Raw genomic sequence first — 24,870 nt, 5'->3', positions numbered from 1 at the left:
AAAGGACATTTCTTGAGTGGACTGTTTTCAAAATTTTCCTTTTTAATAGATGTTCATGCATCTGGGGTAATTAATATTAATTCATTTTAAAATTAAAAGAATAAAAAAGCTTTTCTCAAGTTCTTGGATCTTCATAATGAGAAGCTTCAACAACTCTTCATGAAATGAACAGTCATTTATAGAAGTAAATTAATACTCTATCACTAATAAATATATTTTGATTGTAAAAAAATAGGCTTAATATATGAATAAACTACAATTCTTCCTTTGTTGCTTTTTAATTCAAATGGAATTTACCAAAATAATCTCAGAACTGTGATTTTTTTTCACCTTCTTTGTAAATTGAATTTTTTAGTTCAGTTTTCAGCAATATACTTCTTACAAGATTTTTACATTTCACTTTCATAATCTGAAAACAAAAGTTTAATAAGAGTTCCATTTTTCCTTAAGGTTAAGATTCTGTTTAGAAAATCTGTGGCACAAAACCACAAGCTTTCCTTTGTCAACATGTGGGTTTTAATCAATTTTGCTCTCTGACGAACTTCAAGATCACTTCAGGAAATTATGGTCATGAATTTCTCATAGTTGTATAAAAAGCAAGGCTCATCAAAGTGCACAGTGATCCTAAAGTCTTCCCTTTCGGTGGACCCCAACAAAACCTCCACCCTGCTGGCTCTTTTGAAAAATGAGGGAGGTGATCAAGTAATCTCTGATTCTTCTAACACTACAACCCTTAGTTTGGGGACGTGACATTTATACTTCTTGTTCTTGCCACCTTTACCAACTTCAGGGTTGCACGGTGTTTTGTCTTTAATATAGTTTTTAAATCTGCTATTTGGGTTTTAAGTGTTGATAAACTATTGTCACACAATCATTTACCTTTTCTCTAATTGCATTAGGTCTCAAATCTTCAGCAACATATTAATTGGTAAGACCACATTTCAATCAAACTAAACTACTCCAGCAACATCTTGATAGCAGAAGAGTCAACAGGGGGCAGATGGACTAGATTACCAGGAAGTCACTTTACCTTTCAAAATTTTATACTTTTGTAGTTCCACAGGTCTGTATTTTTTATATTGATGGTAGTGCCATATGGCTACTTTTTAAATTTTTTATATATTCCTGTATATTAAAAAAACTTTTATTCTGATTTGTTTTGAAGTATATTTAAAAGACTAATGCATTTTAATTTTTTTCAAAAATTATGAAGTTAGCAGATACACTGTTATAAATCAAAAATTATTTACTGTCAATCTCAGTTTATCGTGTCTATATCTAGATACAAAAACAAACATGATCTACTTTATCGAATGCAAAATGCCAGTGATAAAAATGGAAACCTCTATAGAAACTTAAATTTGTGAATATTCCTGAATAAATGTATAGATCAACCATCATCTGGGTCAGAAACGGAATACTAAGAGACAATTTACATGAAAAAAAATGGCACAGTAGAAAAAAAATCCAAAGTATTCTGACTGTCATATTCATTTCTAAGTCAATAATACTTATCAGTAAAACAACTTTCATTGCAGACATAGTATAAGCTAAACTCCAATTCCATGTGACCAAGAAAAGTGTGATTTTCTTTTTAAACAATATACCAATATATAAATATGCTAACAGCTATTCAATGTTCATATTCATTTTTTTTCTTTTTTAAAAAAGAATTCCTGTCCACCTGGAAGGAGAAGTGTTAATTATGTTGTTCCTGAAGTTTTCATAAAAAATGGCAGTTACTGCTGGTTGTCTTTTTGATCTAACCAGGTGTGTTACCCTGAGAGCTTCTTTTATAAGACAAAGGCAAGCTGGCAATGAAAGAGCAGATCCATACTAAAATCATGCTGGCTTATTTTAATACAACTTTTAATAATAATGCTTCACTTACATTGAAAATAGGCACAAACTGGAGCTGTCCTGGGTAAACAGTTGCACTCAACTAAATATTATGTCAAAATTCAACTTATATTCTGATTGCTCATTTAAGGAAAAGTTATATACATTGGTCTTAGAGAAAGACAGATTTCAGGCCTGGGGATACAGCTCAGTTGGTAGAGTGCTTGCCTTGCATGCACAGACCCTGGGTTCAATCCTCAGCACCACACACACACACACACACACACACACACACACAAAAAAAAAAAAAAAAGCCAAATTTCTTCTTTAGGAATTTCTATATAGGAAAGGTCTCTGGAGAATGAATCTTACTAATATAAGTATATTACAGGTCCAAAAAAAAAAAAAGGATTTGCAAAGCTTCCTTGAAGAGGAGCAAAATTTGGAAGTAACTTGCATAAAGACATCTAGAGACAAGAAATATAGACTTCAAGGAATAGATCGACCAAAGAAACACACAAGAGTGTCAGGAAAGCAAATGTCACCTGGGTCTACTGAATATTCCTGGGGAGAGCAGCCTGAGCCATTGGCCATCTCTCTTTTGTGAGAGATGTTACAGACTGCCATGTCCTGCAAACACAAAATTCTTTGTTCATTTAATTATCCCTGATTTCATGACTATCAAGCAAGCATCTGATTTTGTCTGACTTTTCCCACAGATCTGTGTATATGACAAAATGACATGATTTTAGGACATGATTCTCTTTTGGTCTCATGACAGTGATTTCTTGCTGGAATCCTGGCATTTTATTTCATTTAATACTCTTACTGGATGATCTGAACTCCCTCCCCACCGTAGGGGAAGTCTTGTTCAATACAAGTGTTTAGCTCAATACCATATTTGAGATGTGTTCACAATTAGTTGGTATTTTATGAATGGCACTAATAAAAAAAAAAGTTCTTTCAGTGTTTGTTTTCAAAACAGTAATAATTTAGAAGCACTAAAATGGTATTTACTAGGTGCTATACATTGTTCAAACACATTGTGAATATTAACTCATTGAATTCTCCAAACATTGTCAATGAGGAAGGTGCTATAATTATTCCCAATATAGAGATAAGGAAACCAAGACATTAATTTTAAGTGGTAAAGTTGGGTTTTGAACTCAGACTCTGGCTCCAGTATTAGACCCCAATAATAGCAGTCTAGATTGTTGAATTTGAAATGAAAACCCACAATCCAAAATCTCTCCATGCAGAAAAAGGCATAAATGAATTCACCAGAAAGTGTATGGCTATTCTTCACTAAAATGTCCTCATTTCTTAGTTTACTATCTTTTTCTAGCACCAACTTTTAACTGGCATCACATAGTCAGGGAATACACTGCAGTCATCTATTTAATTGAAGTCTATTAAAATAAGAGTGCTAAACACTAATCAACACCATATGTTTTTCAATTAACTGGTAATATGTACCTATTTCTCAAGTTCATGCTAACTAATGGGGCACTTTGGGTGGTTTAAACTATTTGACACCATAATTAATTTATAAAAATCAATTTATAAAATATTAAAACCCTCTTGCAGTGACTAAATTCTCCCTGTGTGTCTTTCTTCCCCTCACATCCTCCCTTCTACTGACTCCTCCCCATTCTATTATCCAATTACAGAAAATGTCATGACCCTACAGTCCTAGAAAGAAGAAGCCCATACTACTGAAGCAGCCTAAATCCCTAACTCTTTTAGAAAGCAAGACATATTTGTATTGTATTATTTCTATGACATTTGGGTTTATCTGTTATAGCAGCTGGTACCACTCTACTGATACACATACTTTAAAGTAAGCTATTATATTTATAATAATCTAGTGATGATTGTTTTAAATAGTTATTACTGAATTGCTAACAGCATCTTATTAGAATGGATAAAGTTGTGATTCAAATCCCAAACTCCTTTGTTCAATTAAAAAAAAGAAAAAAGAAAGCATAGGCAGAGATCACATAGAAAATGTGGGAATGGAAGAACCCTAAGAGGTAGAAGCCAATTTTTTCAAAGTTTATTCTACAAACAAAAAGAAGCATTGGATCTTAGCAAGTAAAATGACAGATCTTGGCTTCATAATATATTGCTGGCAGCACTATGAAGAGGGGCTTGAAGTAGAGAAACAAAAGACCCATTGCAACTGAGACAATTATTCCTAAAAAGTCCTATACACAAAAGCCTTGCTTCATCTATGCATGATACATTGGAAAAAACAGCACACAGACTTTGCTACATATTTTAAGTTATTGTTAGTATACAAATACATGTATAATTTTTAAAATGTTTTCAAATGTCATGAGAAGGTCCTCATTGCAGTTGGAATCCTCTCCCCTCACTCCCCAAGCTGAAGTGACTGGAACCCAGGGTTTTGCCCATGCCAGGCAAGTACTCTACCACTGAGCTGTATCCCCAGCAGAGCTCACACTGGCTACAAAGATAAAGAAATACATAAGACAATGGCGTTAGATATTGTCCAGCTGGATTGCTGGTTCCTGGAATGGATGCTAACTTAGATGAAGCTTTGCTGAAAGTTCAATAGGCTTCTAGGCTTAACAGAAAAAAAAAAAAAAAAAAAAACAGGAATTTTTTATTTCTCCTACATCTGTGTAAAACATTTCTTCCCTGATAACTTCAACATTTCTATAGTCTCTTTTACTGTCTCAGGGTTCAGTTTTGTTCATATACTATAATAGAACCTAAGGGTACCATTGACCTCTTCTCACTACCAGCTTTTCTGCCTGGGATTCAGAAAGAGGATCCATCGGACTCCTAATGTCCTGTGGTATCAATTCTAAGTACAGGACTCACTCCTTGTCTATTCAGAATGGCGACTAGATAATTAACCATGCATGACACAACTGAGAAAATGCTACTTGAATCATCTCATTTGTGTTTCAAATTAATGCAACCTCACTGACCAGGCCTAAGGCCACCACAGATTTTCCTTTCTTCAATCCACATCTGTAACATCTTAAAATAGCACTAATTTCACAGACTTGTATTAGTTCATAGTACTATATTCAAACCTCTGTAGAAGTAGAAGTGATAACTGATGGAAGATAAAACTCAGGTGCAAGAGAACCGAAAAGAAGGGGGAGAGGAAAAGAAGGAGTTGTAATGACAATTGGGTGAATTTGTACAAGATTATAAATTTGTAGACCTACAAATGTAGTTTATTAATGCAAAGCATTGGTAAGTGATTTAAATTATTTGAAGAGAGACACTATAGAAATACAAGTTTTAATTCTCCCACTTACTATCAGAATTCCTACATTTTGGAGACTTATTTTGGGTGTCTTTTTTCAGATGATGATGATAAACCAAACTTAAATAGCTGAAAGTTGTTTTTCTCAGTATATCACAGAAGCAGCAATTAACAGACATAGACCTGGGCCCTAAGCAGATGACTCTACATTGCCTTGCATCCCACTGCAAGTGTTCCGTTGTTCATTAAGCACAGGTACCACCTTCCAAACAGTACTAGGATACCCCGGAAAGTGAGCTCTACTTACAGAGCTATCTGTATGCTAACCCTCATGTGCCATCTGTTCTTCTTCACTCATTCTAACACACTTTTGCCCTGATGTGTTTGCATTATTTGGAAAATGAACACTTACCAATTAAATTCAGCAATAAAAATGGCCCAGTGGGTATAATGAAGCAATAAAAAACAGTATTCTTGGTAAGTGCTGCCATCACAGTTTGAGATTTTTAAATTGCTGCTGAGAAGTCATTTCTAAAACAATTACTTGTGGGCAAATATATTAATAATATTCAAATACAGTTAAAGCTGAAAATTAAATCTGCAAGATGCAAAATCTGAAGTTAAAACTGATATTCTGTCCATCAGGCACGTCCCCTAGGTGTGGATATTGCAGCATGGATTCGTTTCATTCTGACTCCTATTCTCTGTGATAATTGCTGTGTTTACGAGGTATAATAAGTAGTTGTTTGGGGGATAATTCTTTTTTTGTTCTTCATTTTTTAAAATTCATATGCTATTAATCCTAGTTTAATTTTAAATGAGTGATTTTTTTTTTAAAACTGCCTAGAGGGAACTTGCCCAAATACCTATGTTAAGGGACATGATGTAGTCACTGAGTAAAAGGGCTAGTGGCCACAAATTTATACAGCAATTGCTAACAACATAAGCTCTGAGCATCAAGGTCACAAAGAACAGTGACCTTGTAATCCAGAACATGCCTACTAGAACTATCTGGATTATATGGTCTAGAACTAAAATATAAATATGTATAAGATGTAGAAATAGACTTTTTTTCCTCTCTACACTGAACAACTTTCCATTTCTGTAATTTTGTGTTTAATTTAAGGTGGTTTAAAATAAGTCTTACGATCTACCCCCTTTTTGATGACTATTTATGAAGGATATTCTGTGAACTTGTGAAATTTACAAAAACTGCCAGAAAAAAACACCTAAAATTCATAGTCAATTTTTTTTTCTCCTCAGATTACATGACTCTTGTCACTTGTATATAAGAAATAAAGAAAAAAAAGAAATATGTGCAGTTTAAAGAAATAATCAGTAGTTTTTTTCAACTGTTGACTTAGATTTAATTATGAACTTAAGTTAAATACAATGTTCTCCTTATTCTCCTGATAATCATTAGGAGTTCAACACAATTTTTTATATTGTTAATTGGGTTAAGTAATTTTTTATTATTGGTATAGTTAAATACATTTTTAAATTAGGTGTCCTGATGTTTTAGTACTATTTTGCCTAATGCTATTATTTATAGATGTCTCTATAGTTAATTTTAGCTGTAGAATATTATAAAATATGAGCATTCTGTTTTTAATATAGGTCTTTTTTTTGATCTTCAATCTGATAGTCATTTTTTAAAAAAATAGACAATAATTTAATGTGTAAAACTATCAAAATAGCAATTAATGGATACATACTTTGTATGTATTTAAGTTAAATACAATGTTCTCTTAAATACTTGGTAAGAAATACAATCAGATAAAAACAATAAAAAGTAATTCAGTGAAGTAATAATATGATCTAGAAATTAGTATTTTAAAAAGCATTTTAAAATATTGGACTTTGAGAAATACAAGGAAAATGTGCCAATATCTTACCACAAATGTTTACAGAATTACTTTGAAGTGCCAATATTTTCTTAAAAATTCAGTAGCAATATCCAGATACATTCAACAAAGCAAGATTCTTCCCAGCTCCATCCTATACAGAAACTGGTGTGATAATCAAGGTGAAATTTTCTTTTGCCCAGCAACCCAGAAACACTTCCATTCACTAGTCTGCTTTCCACTTCACTTAGAGGACTCAGCTGAGCCTGTCAATCACAGTACCCAGCCCTCATCTTAGGTTAGAAGCATGACTCGACCACTATCAACTTGTACCAGTATAGGACATATGATCCAACACTGCACCAGAGAACTTCTGACTGATGTTCAGACACCAGGAGAGAGATGCTTTCCTTTCCCTAAACTGCAAGTTATGGTGCCAGTGTTGAACTGCCACACAGCTAGTGCGTCTTCCCAAGTGAAGAAATCCTGTAGCAGCCTGAGAAATTGAAGCTAGGCCAGCCAGCTTGCAAGTGTCCCCAGTGATGTGCATCTCTTGACATCCATGCTGTTGTATAGTCTCCTTCCATAATGAAGAGGGCTAAAGTAACCAAGAGCAGAGATTACAAAAATGGTGGTGTGTGACTACTGAGGCTGTCATGAGACTCCTGCCTTTCATTCTGTTGTACCATCACTTCTGAAGGAAACCAGCTGCCATGTTGTGAGGACACTCAAGCAAGCCTGTGCCTGGGTACCTCCTTGTCAGTGCATCTTCCCACACTAATCAGGCCTTTAAGAGACTGTTGATATCATGGCCAACATTTTGAATGCAACCTCATGATAAGCCCTCAGCTAAAAAAAAAAAAAATACACCTTGCTAAACTGCTTCTTTATAAGTTTTAGATAATATTGAATTTCGGGAGAGCTGGAAAGAAAAGGAGAGAATGTTTGCAGAACTCTAGCAGAATTTGAGCCCCGCTTTACTATATATAACCTTTACTTTTACTCTAAGCATCCTTCCCTGTGGGAAGCCACCCATAAATTATTTGAGGTCTACACTTGGCCTTGAGCCAGGAAGATTTAGGCTTGGCACTGCAAAACTATTTTGTGGCCTTCCCACTCAATGGCTTGCACAATGCACATGACCTCTGTCTTCCCGTGGTTAGGAAGACCACTCTCCTAGCTCCAGAGTTGGGTGTAACCCATTGGAAACTGGAGAGCCCACATCCTACCTTAACTGGCAAAGAGCACTGTATGGAAAACCTTTGGTGTTCCCTCATACAAATAAAGCAAATGTGGGCTCTTGCTCTCTCTCCCATCCCCGCTTTCTAAAATTACTTCCTGTGTCCTGTGGTTTCTTTGCCTTTTTCTCTTTCTTAGCTTTACTTTGCAGCCAGACTACTCCAACAAAGAGGAAACTTCACTTCCACTGGCCACACAGGATGTGGGCAGGACTTCCCATTTATAACTGTCATTCAATTTCCTATGATCTTTCTAACTTGAAATACTTGATTTGGTTTTAAGTCACTTGTAACTTAAAGAATATTGATAGAGTTGATGATGATAATGAATATGCCACTTTAGCATGCTAAGTTTAAGGTTCTTGAAAAACAGCAGGTTCTAGAAGATCCCTAGAAGATAATCTTGATTCTGCAGTTTCTTAAAACGAAAAGATGAAATTCTCATGGAAATACCCTGGAAAAAATATAAAAAGTGCATCATCGTGGATGTAAAGTTGAGGGAAAATAAAATCCGTACAAAGTTTATTACATCAACCCTTATCTTCCAGGCCACTGCTCTGTCCACTTAACTACCCTAACCCAAGCACAGTGGCCTTAACCAATTTTCAGAGCTTACTACCCTTTGTCCTATGCAATACAAAAGTGATTGACACTATTTCCTTGTGTTCTTATTTTCTTATGAGGCCTCCTATGCCAGGTAAAATGTACATTAAATAAATCTGTAAGCTTTTCTCCTATTAATCTGTCTTAGGTTCATTTAATTCCCACAGCAGTCAGGATCCTAAGAAGATGAAAGTACAATCTTGCCTTCCCTATACTAATGATAGCTGCCATTCAGTGACACTTCTAAAGAACTTGGCAGTCTGTTAAAGGCTTAATAGCTATTCTCTCTAATCCTTTAACAACTCTGCCAGATACACCATCATAATTATGGTCAAACTACACTGAGTGCTTAAGTACCCTGACCAAGATACAAAACTGGGTTTCATTTTTTATATTTCTGCAATGGGATTGAACCCAGGGGCATCCTGACATTGAGCTATGTCTCTACACCTTTTCATATTTTATTTCTGAGATAGTGTCTAAGCTACTAAACTTGCAGTCCTCCTCCTAGTAGCTCAGATGATAGGCATATGCCACTGCACCTGGCTTAAAACTGGGTTTGAGACAGTGCTGTTTTCACCGAGACTCTAGAGTTCATATTTCCACATACTAAATAGGGCTTAATTTCAGATAAGACAGAATAACTGTTTACAACACTTTTCATTCAAAGGAAATTATCAATTATCACACAAATTAAATTCTAATTGCTAGAAAATGAACAATGCTTCCTTGGATATTTCATCTCTCACCCATATTCAGGAAGCCCTTTACTTAACACCTTTCTTCAACAGTTCCCCTCCAGGCAGAATTAATTTTTCCAGCACTTTGCTTATTTAAAAGTTCACTCAAAGGCTACCACCACCATTTCATGGTGTAGCCTTTATTAATTAGAAATGGATTTCCCTGATAGATTATGAAAGTTTGAGGCCAGTAATTTGAGCTTAGTCATTTTTTTCCTTATGTAATTTTCTATTATAAAGTAATACAATCTTACCAATTTTGAAGTGGAGAAAAACATTAAAATTTTAGTTAGTCCAATTATTTTAAGACTGCTTTCCCCAAAATCATTAAATAAAATATTAATGAGTATTACATGGGAACTATGAGGTCTAATGACAAATTAGTTTGGAAAAATCTGAGTTATAGTTAGGTAGAATCATTTCTTGCAGGATTTCTTTAATAAAAAGTTTTTTTTATTGTCTTCACAAATGAATAATACAACATGTGGGGTGCTTTCTCAATTTCTTTGCTAACTTTCTATCGCAAAGCTTTTGAACTTGTGCTATCTATCTACACACACAGACACACACAGACACACACACACACACACATACACACACACTCCAATCAATGGATCTGAACATCAAAATATCCTTTTTACCAAAAAGGATGTCATGTAATGAATCCAAGAAAGATGTTTTTGGTATCATTAGCCATTAGGTAAATTAAATCATCATGGAATTCCATTAAATACCCATTAGGATGGCTAAAACTTAAAATACTGACAATACCAAGTGCTGACAATGATTTGAAGTAATTGGAACTCTCATAAATTGCTAATGGGATTTGGAAATGGTGCTGTTTTCAAAGTAGTTTGTAGTTTCTTATAAAAGCTAAGCATATACTTACTGTAATATTACTCGTTGGTGTTTACCCCAGATAAATAAAAACTTATGCAAAAATCTGTTCATAAATTTTTTTGCAACCTCTATTTGTAATAACCAAAAATTGGGAAAACCCCAAATGTCCTTCAAAAGGTGAGTAAATATAACAAATATGTATGTAATAATAAAAATATAATAAATAATAATAAATATTTACATTCGCACCATGGAAAACTATAGTTAAAGAAAAGGCAATGAACTACATAAACAACAACTTGGACGGATCGCAAAAGGTTTTTTTTTCAGAGTCAAAAATTATAACTATCAAAAGGGTACCACAATAACAACGGTACACCTTTTTATGTTCTATTTGTATTACATTTTTGAAATGTCCCCAACTAGTGACCTCACCCTACCTGGTCCCAAGCTGCAGTTGTTGTCACTCTCTGTCAAGGGCAGTGACTGGGCTGGACTGGATTGGCAGGGGAAGAAGTGCATCCTTCCTTCCATCCCTGGTGAAAACCTGGCACAGGCAAGGGAGCAGGTCAGGGCCGACCAAGGTGCCCTGTTGTGCCTTGGGATGGGAAATGTTGGTGGCCTACTACTTCTGGGCTCGAAGAACCACAGCACATTCGGTGACTCAGCGCAGGTGTGACTGTCACGTATCCCTGGTCCAGGCACCAAGCAGAGGTTGCAATCTGTTGAATGCTGCCCATCTGTCATGGGTGAGGGTAGTGGAGTCGGACTTCCCTGCCATCAGCAGCTTATGGTGACTCAGTCCTCCAGGGAGGACATTATATCAAACAAAACAGTATGACAGACAGAAACTGTGAAATATGCAGACAAGGACACTGAATGACACATTTTTTCCTGCTTTTTGAATAAGAGGGCCTGCATTTTCATTGTTCACTGGGTCTCATATAGGTCACCCAGGACTAATTGCTAGATAAGTGCTTTGCAAATATCTTCTTCCAGTAGGTAGCAGGTCTTCAGGTTCTAATAGGGCTTTTTCACACAGCAAAGACTTAAAGTTTTCAGAATCCCATTTGTCATATTTTTTAAAATAGATTGTGCTTTTGATGGAATGTAAAAAATCACTTCTCCTGACCCAGTTTGGAGAGGTATTTTTCCTATGTACTCTAATAAAAACATTGTAGTTTTACATTTTATGTTTTGACATATATAATCCAAACATTATGAACAACATATGGTTTTTCAATAATCTCAAATTTTCAAAAAAGTTTATTCCCATTTCACACTATTATCAAGATATGAGAAGACCAGTTTCACAGTATTAGCTACTGTATTTTAAACTTTTTTTTTTTTTGCCTGTTAAATGAAGGGGAAATGGTAATTTGTGGCTGTGGATATAGCTTTGAAGTCTTTCAATCTACTTTCTTATTGCTATACATGCTCTATTTTATACAGCCCTGGCACAGAATATCCTTCAACACTTTTTAGTTAGTTTTGGTCCTGGGGGCCTCTACACTGAGCCACATCCTCAGCCCTTTTTCTTTTTTTTTTTTTTATTTTGAGGCCTGGTTGACCTTGAACTTGTGATCCTCCTGCCTCTGCCTCCTATCTTGCACCACCACGCCTGGCTTTTAATGTTTATCTTTCTGCACACTTATATTTAGAACACGTGTTTTGTAAAAATAGACTTGGAATTGTCATTTGTATTTATTATTTAGTCCATTTGTGGCCAAAAAGATAATTCATATATTTAAATTTAAATCTGCAGTACTACTGTGCAATGAAAAAAGATGCTACTGATATGTGCTATACATGATGATTAAAAAATTGTATACCCAGTAAAAGAAGATAGATTAAAGATCTGTACCATATGATTCCACTTACGTGAAACTCTACAAAAGAAACTCGTACTATAGTGACAGGAGCAATCCAGGGAGTCACAGTCCAGTGACAGGTTTTTCTTTCTAAGGATATCCTCTATGTCTCCAAAAGGATGTGATATTTTTGAAGGGGTAGTAATTGGGGATCAAACTCAGGGGCACTTGGCCACTAAGCCACAACTCCAGCCCTATTTTGTACTTTTTTTAGAAACAGGGTCTCACTGAGTTGCTTAGGGTATTGCTAAGTTGCTGAGGCTAGCTTTGAACTCGAGATCCTCTTGCCTCAGCCTCCCCAGCTGCTGGGATTATAGTTGTACACCACTATGCCCAGCCAAAAAGGTGTGATTTTTATTGAATTTATCCTGCTTGGTATTTTTGAACTTGCAATTTGAATTCTTTTTTAATCTATATTTGTAGAAAGTTGTTGGTTGCCGCAGTCTGACTGGGCGAAATAACCGTGGGGGGGGGGGGGGCAAGTGACAAGGAACTTGTGAAGGTTGATACAGCAGGAGCCACCTTATTGCCGGACAGCAAGGGTATATATACATAACTGAATACACAGCTTGTTTCAATTAACATCTAGATACAGCAAAAATTGGGAGTTCATAACCCACTTCAATCTAATGTATGAAATATGATATGTCAAGAGCTTTGTAATGTTGTGAACAACCAATAAAAAAAGTGTTAAACTTCAAAAAAAAAAAGAAATCCTCATTTTAATAATTACACACAGCTTAACTTAATTGACATAATCTAGACACAGTAGTCAGTTATTAAGGAATCTCACTGGCTTTACTTCTCAAACCACTCCTCTTGGCAAAGTGCCAGGCGCCATCTTGACTTATCTGTGGCTCTCAACAGTTGGTCAATATTTCTTTGGCTATTACTTCTTCTCAAGGTTCTCTCCTTTCTATGTCTAGGACTATAATGAACTTTTCAAGGTGAACCATATGCACCCATCCTTCTGTATTTCCACATTTTTGTTGCCTTTCAGGGCTTCAATCCAGAACTCTCAGTGAAAGATTGCACATTTCAGCTCTACAATTTGATTCTGACACATTTTATACATTCCAGCCCTCTGATAAAATTCTATATGATACTTCTTTTTTTGGTAATATATTAATCTCAGCTATATCTGATATCTCCCACATCTGAGCAACCTATCAAGCCTTGATTTCCCTCTTAGTTTTTGATCATTTTCCTAATAGGCTTGAAATATTTATTGAATGTGGAAAACATATATAAAAATGTACAGAGGGCCCGAAAATGCTTTTCTCCTTAGAGAGGATTACTTTTCTGGGTTTTGACCAGAACTGGCAAACAGTCCGTTAATTGCTCAGAGGTAGGCATTAAAAAAAACAAAAACAAAAACAAAAAAAACACTCTTAGCATGTGCTTTTCAGGAGTCTCAGATGGAAATCAGGGTTCTGCTTCAGAATAGCAATTCTAAAGTTTGTGTTCCTTCTCCTAGAGTGTGTTAGAGGCTCTTAGAATCCCGCCTCTTTGCACCTATTCTCTTCACTCTCTGAGATTCACATCCCTGTACCATTTAGCATTAATTAGTCAAATGCCCTGACCAACGAAAGCTGCTTAACATCTCTCTCTCACTTCCTTTTGGTTTCCTTTCCTCTGGCATCTTGCCTCCACAAGTCTCACCTCTCTTTACAGTGTTCAGACATCAAACAGCTTTTGGTTGTTATTTTATGGCTTTGCTCGATATAAAAAAGTCAGAAGCGGATGCCTCCTTTCACTTTCAAGTCTCTATATTGATGTGTCATTTTTCCACAAGGAGGTACTCATGAATTAGTTTGATAAAATTTATAAAGGAAAGTAGAAGGCTTAATAATCCAAGGTTAAAGCCTGGAGAACAGTTGCTGAAACTGTGTTTAGAATCACGATAACAGGTGCATATGTCCGCAACAATATAGAAAAGAGAACAGAGAATGCCTAAAAACTGTATTTGGTAATATAACAGGTAAGCTTAAAACATAAGACAAGGCCTGGGGATACAGCTCAGTTGGCAAAGTGCTTGCCTCACCTGCACAAGGTTCTGTGTTCAATCCCCAACACCACCAAATAAGAAAAAGGCAAGAATTTTTAAAAAGGATATTTTACATTTAGAAAAGGACAATAATATGTATTTATGGTGTGGAGGCAACCACTGATATCTGTAGCAAAGATACATTAACTTTGAATTGTGAGAGGATATTGCATAAAAGAGAGCTTCAATATAATTAATGATCTGGTTCTAAGCATATTGTGAGGGTGAGCTCTACGTCTTTTATACATCTGAGATAATTGATGAGTGTTTGCTTATACAAATAAGCTTTCAGGAAATGGATTTGGAAAAGAGAGATTATATTTTCTTGAACTATTGAACTGCATGTATCTGAAAAGCAAATAAAAATTTTTAAAAAACTATCTCAACAAAAGTATTGCTTTAACATATTTAGAATCTCCTTTTAAACCTTTAAAAAATTATCTTTATTTTTATTTGTTTATTTTTTTAATGTGGTGCTGAGAATCGAACCCAGGTCTCATGCATGCGAGGCAAGTGCTCTACACCTGAGCTACAACTCCAGCCCCTCCTCCCAAACTTTTTATCCACCTTTTTATTGTATTTTATGCCATCACACAATTCAAACAAATTGAAACATATTGGAATTAGCATCAGTAAAATGTGTATGTGGAAGTCAGACATGACAATAGAACATGCATTCTATATAAAACTGAACAACTGAACAAAAAACTGTCCCTCAGTATTCATATATGAGAATTTATCCCAGCATAAATTCCTTTTCTCTTTAGTTCAATTTCACCATTTGCTTTAAATGCAAACTTCAAAAACTTTTTGACATACATAAAAAATTAATAAATATTTATGGGGTATCATGTGATGTTTTGATACATGCATGCATTGTTTAAATCAGGTTACACAAATCTATCACCTCCAATGCTTATCATTTATTTATGGTAAAAACATTCAAAATCCTTTCTTATAGCTTCTACAAAAATATGCAGTGTATTATTGTTATCTATTTTCACCCCACTGTGCAAAAGCACCCCACAACTTCTTGCTCCTATCCAACTGTAACTCAGTACTCACTGATCATTCTCTTCCCATCCTTTTTCCTCCTCCTACCTTACTCAGTCTTTGGTATCTACTGTTTTACTGTCAACTTCTATGAGATCAAGTTTTTTTTTTTAAGATTTCATGAGTGAAATCACATGGTACTTGTCTTCCTATGCATAATTTACATAATTTAACTAACGATGCCCTTCTCTCACCAGTTACAAAAATCAACTCAAAATGGATTCAAAGCAGAAAAGACCCTGAAACTATGAAATTATTCTAGGAAATGCTTTAGGACGTGGGAATGGTAAAAATGTTTTGGTTAAGAACCTGAATGCAAAGGAAGCAAAAGCAAAAAAATAGCCAAATGGGATTACCTCCAACTAAAAAGCACAGCAGAGGAAACAATCATCAGAGTAACTCCACAACCTATAGAACAGGAGAAAATATTTGCAAACCATATATCTGACAAAGGGCTGATATCAAAAATATGCAAAGAACTCCAAAAATCAATAATGAAATGCCCAAATGACCATATTAAAAATGATCCACAGTCCTAAAAAGTCATTGCTCAAAAGAAAACATAAAAACAGCCAACAGGTATATGAAAAAATGCTCCATATAATTCATCATCAGGGGAATGCAAATTAAAGCCACAATGAGACATCATCGAATCCCACTTAAAATAAACTAAAATCAATGAGACAAAAGAATAACAAGTAGTGGTGAAGATGTGGAGAAAAGGGAATCCTGCTTGCACACTGTTGGTGGGAATGTAAACTAATAAGGATTATGGTAAACAGCATGGAGGTTCCTTAGAGACTGGTTTTTAAATTCACAATATTGTCTCTATGCCACATATGACTCAAGCAAAAACCTAGTAGCAACTTCTTTGCTGTACATCTCAATCTGTCTTCTTTAACTTCTGCAAAGATATTAACATCTGCAAAGATATAAATTCTACACTATCTACTGCCTAACCATATACTTCACAATTATTGATCTTTGCAAGTATCACTATCAGTGGCTAGATCCCAAACACCTTAGTTCTCTTCTACTAATTCTACAAATCCCAGAATTTCTTAGCTTTGACATTTGAACACACACACACACACACACACACACACACACACACACACAAGGGGAGGTGGGGAGGGAGAGAGGGCGAGTAGAAAAGAGGAAGGAAGGGAGGGAGAGAAAAGGGCACACAATCTCAAAATCCCATCCTTCTTTTTAAGGTTTAAAGTTTTTGTTTTTTATTGCTTTCCTGTCCCTTTGTTTCACTATATCTCTCTGCCCAATGTAGATTGCATTCTACATCTCACATCAGGGCCAAGCATGGAAGGAAATGCAGAAGATATAAATAACAGGATTTGAATGTTTTATTCAATACATACTTAAATAGGCAGCATCATTAGCAACACTGATTGACAATAAAGCTGAATGCAAGAGCTATCCAAAAAGGGAGTGTTTGTCCCTGGAAAATAGCAAGATGCTAGGCATGGAAATATTCAAAGTTTAAAGCTCTATTTGGCAGTTCTATTATAGTCAAGAAATCAGTCTTTCAGACTTCAAGTTTTTTATTACTGTAAAACTCTAGAATGTAAACTCAAGAAGAAAGGATATGGATGTAAACTCAAGAAAAAAAGCACATATGGATTCTGACTATTAAGGAGGAACGGTGCTAATCCTGGAGGACGTGTCTTAAGTTTATCTGCTTTGTTTAGATGGGAAAACTGCAATTCAACATGTCAAGAGAATTTCTTAAAGTAAGGAAACATTTTAAAAGCCAAGCTTCAACGTAAATGAGGTATGGAAAATAACCGAAGATAATTAATATATATTCAGTCAAAGATGCACGTACATGTGGGTGGAGGTATAATTTATGAATTATATTTTAAAAATGGGGTTGGGGCTGTAGCTCAATGGTAGAGCACTTGCCTAGCATGCATGAGCACTGGGTCCATTCTCAGCACCACATATAAATAAATAAATAAATAAAATAGAGGTCTGTCAATATCTAAAAATATATTTTAAAAAATTAAAAAACAAAATGTGAAGCTTATAACAATTAGCAATTAACATTATAAATGATTACTATATGCCAGAAACTCTAAGCCTTTATCTCTATGGTTAATCAAAGAAACCCTGTGAAATAGGCACAAGGGAAACACCATCAGAAGGTCACAAGAAAGATCAAGATCATACCATTGGAAGCTGTCAAAGAGGAAACAGAGACCTTCAGAATCCCTGCCCTAACCATTGCACAACCCTGCCCTAGGAGAATGTGCCTGGTAAGTTTGCTTAGACACTTAAACAGGATTTGAATTAGTAGAAGGAGATCAATTCATTCATTTTTTTATTAGAGCATTCTAGTTACACATAGTAGTTGGGCTAACCCCAACTCTTCCATGCATGCAGTTCAATATTCCCCCCTTTTGCTCAAGAAAAAAGCACATATGGATTCTGACTATTAGGAAGGAACTGTGCTAATACTGGAGGACGTGTCTTAGTTTATCTGTTTTGTTTAGATGGGAAAACTGCAATTCAACATGTCATCCTCCTTCCTCTACTCTGCTAGACCTCCTTTCACTCCTCTATTTATTTACATTATTTGGTTCTTTTTACTTACACACAAAGGTGAAAGTCCCTGTGCTATATCTACATATGCTCATAATATGTTTATGAATTCATTCTGCATTGCCTGCTCTTTCCTATCCCTCCACTGGACCATTTGATCTCCTTTTGTACACTACTCATCTTCCCTATTTCTTTATGATATCCTCCTATTCTTCCCTCCTCCTTTCCTTTAACTTACTCTAGCTTCTGTATATGAGAGAAAACATTTGCTCTTTGAATCTGAGTCTGGCTTATTTCACTCAGCATGATATTCTCCATTTCTGTCAATTTACCAACAAACACCCTTATTTCATTCTTCCTTATGTCTGAGTAGAACTCCGTTGTGTTCATACACCATAATCTTTAATCCATTCATCTATTGACAGGCAACTGGGTAGCTTCCATAATTTAGCTATTGTGAACTGTGTTGCTATAAACATTGATGTGGCTCTGTCTCTATAGGATGATGATCTCAGTTCCTTTGGAAAAAGGAATGGGCTAGCTTGTTGGATGGTGGGTCCCTCACTAGTTTTTTGACAAATCTTCATACTGTTTTCTAGAGTGGTTATACTAGTCTGCAGTCTCACCAACAGTATACAGATATACCTTTTCCCCACATCCTCACCAGCATATTTATTATTGTTTGTATTCTTGATCATTTTAAATCTGAATGAAGTGAGATGAACTATTTCTGCAGTTTTGATTTGTTTGTTGCTGACTGCTAGAGGTGTTGAACATTTTTTTTCATATATCTGTTGGCTAGTTGTGTTTCTTTTGAGAAGTTTCTGTAGAGTTCTTTTGCCATGTATTGGCTGATTGGCAATTATTTTGAGAGAGACAGAGAGAGTGAGAGAGACAGAGAGAGAGAGAGAGAGAGAGAGAGAGAGAGTGAGAGAGAGTGTGTGTGTGTGTGTGTGTTATGTTTGAGTTATTTGTATATTCTAGATATTAATCCCTTATCAGAGAAGTAGCTAATATGTCTTTCTGTCACACTTAGTTGTTTCCTTTGCTATGCAGAAGCTTTTAATTTGATGGCATCCCACTTGTTGATTCTTGGTTTCATTTCTTGATTTTGGGGGTCTTGTTAAGGAAGTCGGTGCCAGCACCTTATATAATAGAGTGTTAACCCTAAGTTTTGAGCAGTTGCAAGGATTCTTGTCTGATTCCTAAGTCTTTGATCCATTTTTATTTGACTCTTGTACAGGGTGAGAGAGATTTCCCAACACCATTTGTTAAAAAGACTTTTTTTTCTCCACAATATATTTTTGGCTGTATGTATGTGGATTCATCTATGTGCCTTCTACCCTGTTCCACTGGTCTTCATGTCTATTTTGATGCCAATTCCACACTGCTTATATTACTGTAGAGCTGGAGTATAATTTCCGATCAGTTATTGGGATGCCTTCTGCATCACTTTTTTTTTTTTTTTTTTTTGGCTTAGTATTGCTCTTGCTATTCTGGGTCTCATGTTCTTCCAAATGAATTTAAGAATTTTTTTTTCTAATTTTGTGAAGAACATCATTGCTATTGTGATGGGGATTGCATTGAACCCGGATATTGCTTTTTGTAGTGAGAACATTTTTAACAATATTAATTCTGCCTATCCAAGAACATGGGAGGCTCTCCATCTTATAATGCCTTTTTCAAATTTTTTTCTTCAGTATTTTATGATTTTCACTGTAGAAATCCTTTACCTCCATGATTAAATTGATTCCCAAGTTTCTTGACTACTTGTTTGTTTTGAGGTTATTGTGAATGAGATGGTTTTCCTGATTTCTTGCTCAGCTGAATCACTTATGAAGTATGTGTATACCTTTGATTTACCTCTTTTGCCTGATCACCTTGGCTAACGTGTCAAGGACTATACTGAATAGGAGTGGTGAGAGTGGATAGCCTTGTCTTGTTCCTGATTTTAGAGGAAATGCTTTTAGTCTTTCTCCGTTCAGTTTGGGTTGATATTGGGCTTGTCATAAACAGCCTGTATGATGTTGAGATCAGTTCCTTTCATCCTTAGTTTCTCCAACATTTTAAATATAAATGGGGGCTGAAGTTGTGGCTCAGTGGCAGAGCATGTGTAAGGCACTGGGTTCAATCCTCAGCACCACATAAAAATAAAGATATTGTGTCCATATAAAATTAAAATATATACATATATTTTAATTGATTTTATTTTTTAAATACATGACAGAAGAATGCATTACAATACTTACTACACATATAGAGCACAATTTTTCATATCTGTTTGTAAATAAAGTATGTTCACTGCAATTCATGTCTTCATACATGTACTTTGGATAATGATGTCCATCACATATTATACTACAGAGCAATAGTAACAAAAACAGCATCGTATTGGCACCCAAACAGACTGGTAGACCAATGGTACAGAATAGAGGACACAGAGACTAACCCATGAAATTACAATTATCTTATATTAGACAAAGGTGCCAAAAACATGCATTGGATAAAAAGATATCTTCTTCAACAAATGGTGTGCTGGGAAAACTGGAAATCCATATGCAACAAAATGAAATTAAACCCCTATCTCTCACCATGCACAAAACTCAACTCAGAGTGGATCAAGGACCTAAGAATTAAACCAAAGACTCTGTGTCTATTAGAAGAAAAAGTAGGCCCTAATCTTCATCATGTGGAATTAGGCCCCATCTTTCTTAATAAGAATCCTATAGCACAAGAATTAAAACCAAGAATCAATAAATGGGATGGACTCAAAACTAAAAAGTTTCTTCTCAGCAAAAGAAACTATCTGTGAGGTGAATAAAGAACCTACATCTTAGGAGCAAATTTTTACCCCTCACACATCAGATAGAGCACTAATCTCTAAGATATGTAAAGAATTCAAAAAGCTAAGCACCAAAAAACAAATAACCCAATCAATAAATGGGCCAAGAAACTGAACAGACACTTCTCAGAAGAGAATATACAATCAATCAACAAATATATGAAAAAATGTTCCTCATATCTAGCAATTAGAGAAATGCAAATCAAAACTACTCTAAGATTATCATCTCACTCCAGTCAGAATGGCAGCTATTATGAAAATATATATATATTTTTTAAAAAGCATGAATGGGTACTAGGTTTTACTAAAAGTCTTTTATGCATCTCATTGAGATAAACAGAATTAGGGAAAAGAATCACATGATTAAGTGGTGAATTATATTTATTGATTTGCATATGTTGAACCAACCTTGCATCCCTGGGGTAAAATCTACTTGCCCATGATATATTGTCTTCTTGATATATCTTTATTTTTATATTTTTCAGGGGTGGGGGAGGACTGGGGATTGAACTCAGGAGCACTCAATCACTGCGCCACATCCCCAGCCCTATTTTGTATTTTATTTAGAGACAGGGTCTCACTGAGTTGCTTAGCACCTTGCTTTTGCTGAAGCTGACTTTGAACTCCTAATCCCCCTGCCTCAGCCTCCCAAACTGCTGGGATTACAGGCATACATCACCAAGCCCAGCTTGATGTGTTTTTGAATTTGATAATGTTTTATTATGTATTTTTGCTTCTATATTCATCAAGGAAATTAGCCTTTAGTTTTATTTCTTTGATCTCTCTTTGTCTGGTTTTGGTATTGGGTTATAATACTGTTAAATACTGGTGTTAGTTCTTCTTTAAAGGTCTGGTAGAATTCTGCTGAGAATTAATCTGGTCCTGGGCTTTTAATTACTGTTTCAATTTCATTACTTGATATTGAATTGTTTAGATTTTCTGTATCTTCCTGGTTCATTTTGGGAAGGTCATATGTGTCTAGGAGTTTGACAATGTTTTCCAGATTCTCCAGTTTGTTAGAATATAAACTTTGGAAGTTTTTTCTGATCCTCAGGATTTCAAAAGTATCTCTGGTGATGTCTCCTTTAAAAAAAAAAAAAAAACTTTAATTTTGTTGATTTTGGTCTTATTTCTCTTTCTTTGGGTTTGTTTGTAAGGGTTTGTCAATATTATTTACCTTTATGAAGAACTAACTATATTGCATTGATCCTATGGATTATTTTTTATTCTCAATTTCATTAAATTCAGCTATGATCTTGTTTCTGTCTTCTACTGATTTTGGAAATAAGTTTGCTCTTTTTTCTACGGACATAACTTATTAACTTGGGAATTTTTTAAAAATGTCCCAGATATTTTGATCTGTTGTATTTCATGAGCCACATCCCCAGCCCCTGTGTCCTCATTTGTTTTTAAGAATTTCTTGATTTCTACTTTCATTTCTTCTTTGATGCATTCTTCAATTAATAGAGTATCATTCAATTTCCATGTATTTGGTGTCTTTGATTTTTCTTGCTGTTTATTGATAGTTTTATTCCAATGTTACCTAATAGATAGGGTACATGGGATCTTAGTGACTTTTTTTTTTTTTTGGTGTAGTGTGTGTGTGTGTGTGTGTGTGTGTGAGAGAGAGAGAGAGATCTAGAAATGGCCTTATTTGAAAAAAAAAAAAAAAGTTCCATGAGTTTCTGATAAGAGGATAAATTCAGCTGTTCTGGGGGTGAAATATTCTGTAGATGTCCATCAGGTCCCTTTGACTTATAGTTTCATTTAAATTAGAAATATCTTATTGATTTTATGTTTTGATTACGTAGTGAAAAGGGTGTGTTGAAATCACCCAGTGTTATTGTGCGGGATCAATCTGAGATTTAATGTATGGAGTATTCCTTTCCTATGTTGTGCTGTTACTGACTTCAGTATTCAGTTCCTTTGTTACCCTTCTCACTGAGGAGCAATGCTCCTGCTTTGTAATTCTGGCACTGAGGAGCTACTGGACCTGCTTTTCTCTATTCCACCATCTTCCTCCTCCTCCTCCTCCTTGTTCAATTTATATTCAGCTTTATTCATGGCAAGATGAGAGAGTCAGAGATAAAATGTTTAAATAATAATTTTTACTTTACTCTTTTTTTAAGAAAAATGTGGAACTGAGTATAAGGATAAAAGAAATATTAAAATCATTTCAATGTGACGATTTTGACAAAGTTGAATTGTTTTCTCACTTTCTCACTGAACTTAAGTATTGAAAAAAAAAATCATTTGTCTACCAGCAGAAAAAAACAGTAGCAGCAAAAAGTAGGTGTGTTAGATAAATTAAGATATTAAATTTAAGCCTTACAAACTTCATTTAAATCTTCTAATAGTAGTTTTTGCACCAAAAGTTTTCATTTTCTTTTGGAGACCAGTTAACAGAGAACCTGAAGGACATCTCTGTTAATTTACCACCTTCTTTTCTCTCCCTTTCACCATCTAAATAATGATGGCCAACTACTGTCACTTTACTAAGATGATGTAATAACTTACTGAATTAAAATATAGCATGTATGAGTTCTGAGTCTACCCATAAGCTTTACTGGATTCGTGTTTTGGTTTGTGATACTGTGATGCTAAAAATGGTGTCTGAGAAAAGCTGGTAGGGCATCTACTGGGAAGAATTCTGATTCAGTCCTGTCTCCTTCTCCCCAGAAGCAAATGAAGGAATTTGTCAAAGAGACGACAGAAAATCATAGCAAAAACTCCTAGTGCTATAGAGGAACTTTGCCTGGTGGGATGAAGTGAGCAACAACAGGGTTGGGTGGGCTGAAATGCTCATTATACACAACAGCTTTCTGAAAGGGGGGATCAGGCCCCTGATGAGGAGTAGTCAGTCATTTCCAAAATTTATAAGCTGGAAAAACCAAAGACAGAGAGGTGGAAGAATTGAATCACACTCCTAGAACTGAAAAGGCTCCTAGAGAATCAGGTAATGGTCTCCCAACATGATTAGCAGGGAATCTTGGTTGCCAGTTTATAGTGGCACTTGCAGATTCCAAGGTGATCCCTACTTTATGTGACTATAAATGTTAAGGGTCTCAGTCTTTGATATTGCCACCTGGAGTCATTGACAATGGCATTATAGTGGAGAACCGCAGGCTATAAAAGCATCCTGCTTCTCAGATTCATCCCACTAGCCCATAATATTTACTCAAGGCACACTGTGAACAAAACAATGTGATATATACCTAATCTTAGGAGAGTTACAAAGAGAAGACCAGATATGACACATTCCCTTTAAAAGCTTAAAGTTATAAAATAGAAAGTTTCTTATAGACATTCAGGTTTAATCTTAAATATACAAATTAAACAAGGTGTTAAAATAAACTGAATAGTAGAAGCTAAAATCACAGAGACTGATGAACACAATAGAAGTTGATTCATCTGTAGCATCTACCATCATTATGAAGATATTTACATTTGGTAAAAACACTATATACAGTTCAGTGTTAATTTTAATGTCCTGTATTCTATACCTGGTGTTAGGGTTTGTTTTGTGTTTTTGTTTTTGTTTTGTACTGAATTTGACTTTGGGAGAACAAGTAAAAATACAAACTATAAGCAAGCCATTTATTTTTGTTCTGTGCACTGGCAATTTTTTTCTATTTTTCTAAGACAATTTATCATACACATTCCTGAAATTATTTTTTAACATTTATGTTTAAGAACTCTAGCCAAAAAAAATCAAGTTGTTTCTGACCCTCCACGGTCCCTCCCAGGTCCATTTGTTTACTTGGCTTTAATCTACAATTTAAACTTTAATAAGATAATCATTTCACTGTTTGACTTAACTTAGCTACAGTACAAATATACATATGAAAGACAACTCAAGAAAGACACAGAGATTATAAGGCAATTGCCAATTCAGCCTTACTATTGGGGGGGGGGGTATAAACATAAATCCATTTTGGAAGACAAACTGTTTACCTTAGTAATAGGCTATAAGTGAAGTTCTGATCTTACTTTCTAGATACCTCAAAAACACATTTATCCATAATTATACTTAGCTATATACAAGATCATATTTTTCTATGTACTAAGAATGTTTTGAATGAATTAAATTTGTAGGAAACTTAAGACCTAGGTTTATACAATTTACATTAGCGAAATCCTAGGAAAT

The sequence above is a fragment of the Spermophilus citellus genome (genome assembly GCF_964194105.1).
Source record: "Spermophilus citellus genome assembly, chromosome: 3".
In the NCBI taxonomy this organism is placed as follows: domain Eukaryota; kingdom Metazoa; phylum Chordata; class Mammalia; order Rodentia; family Sciuridae; genus Spermophilus; species Spermophilus citellus.
Note: the sequence above shows the minus strand (reverse complement) of the source record.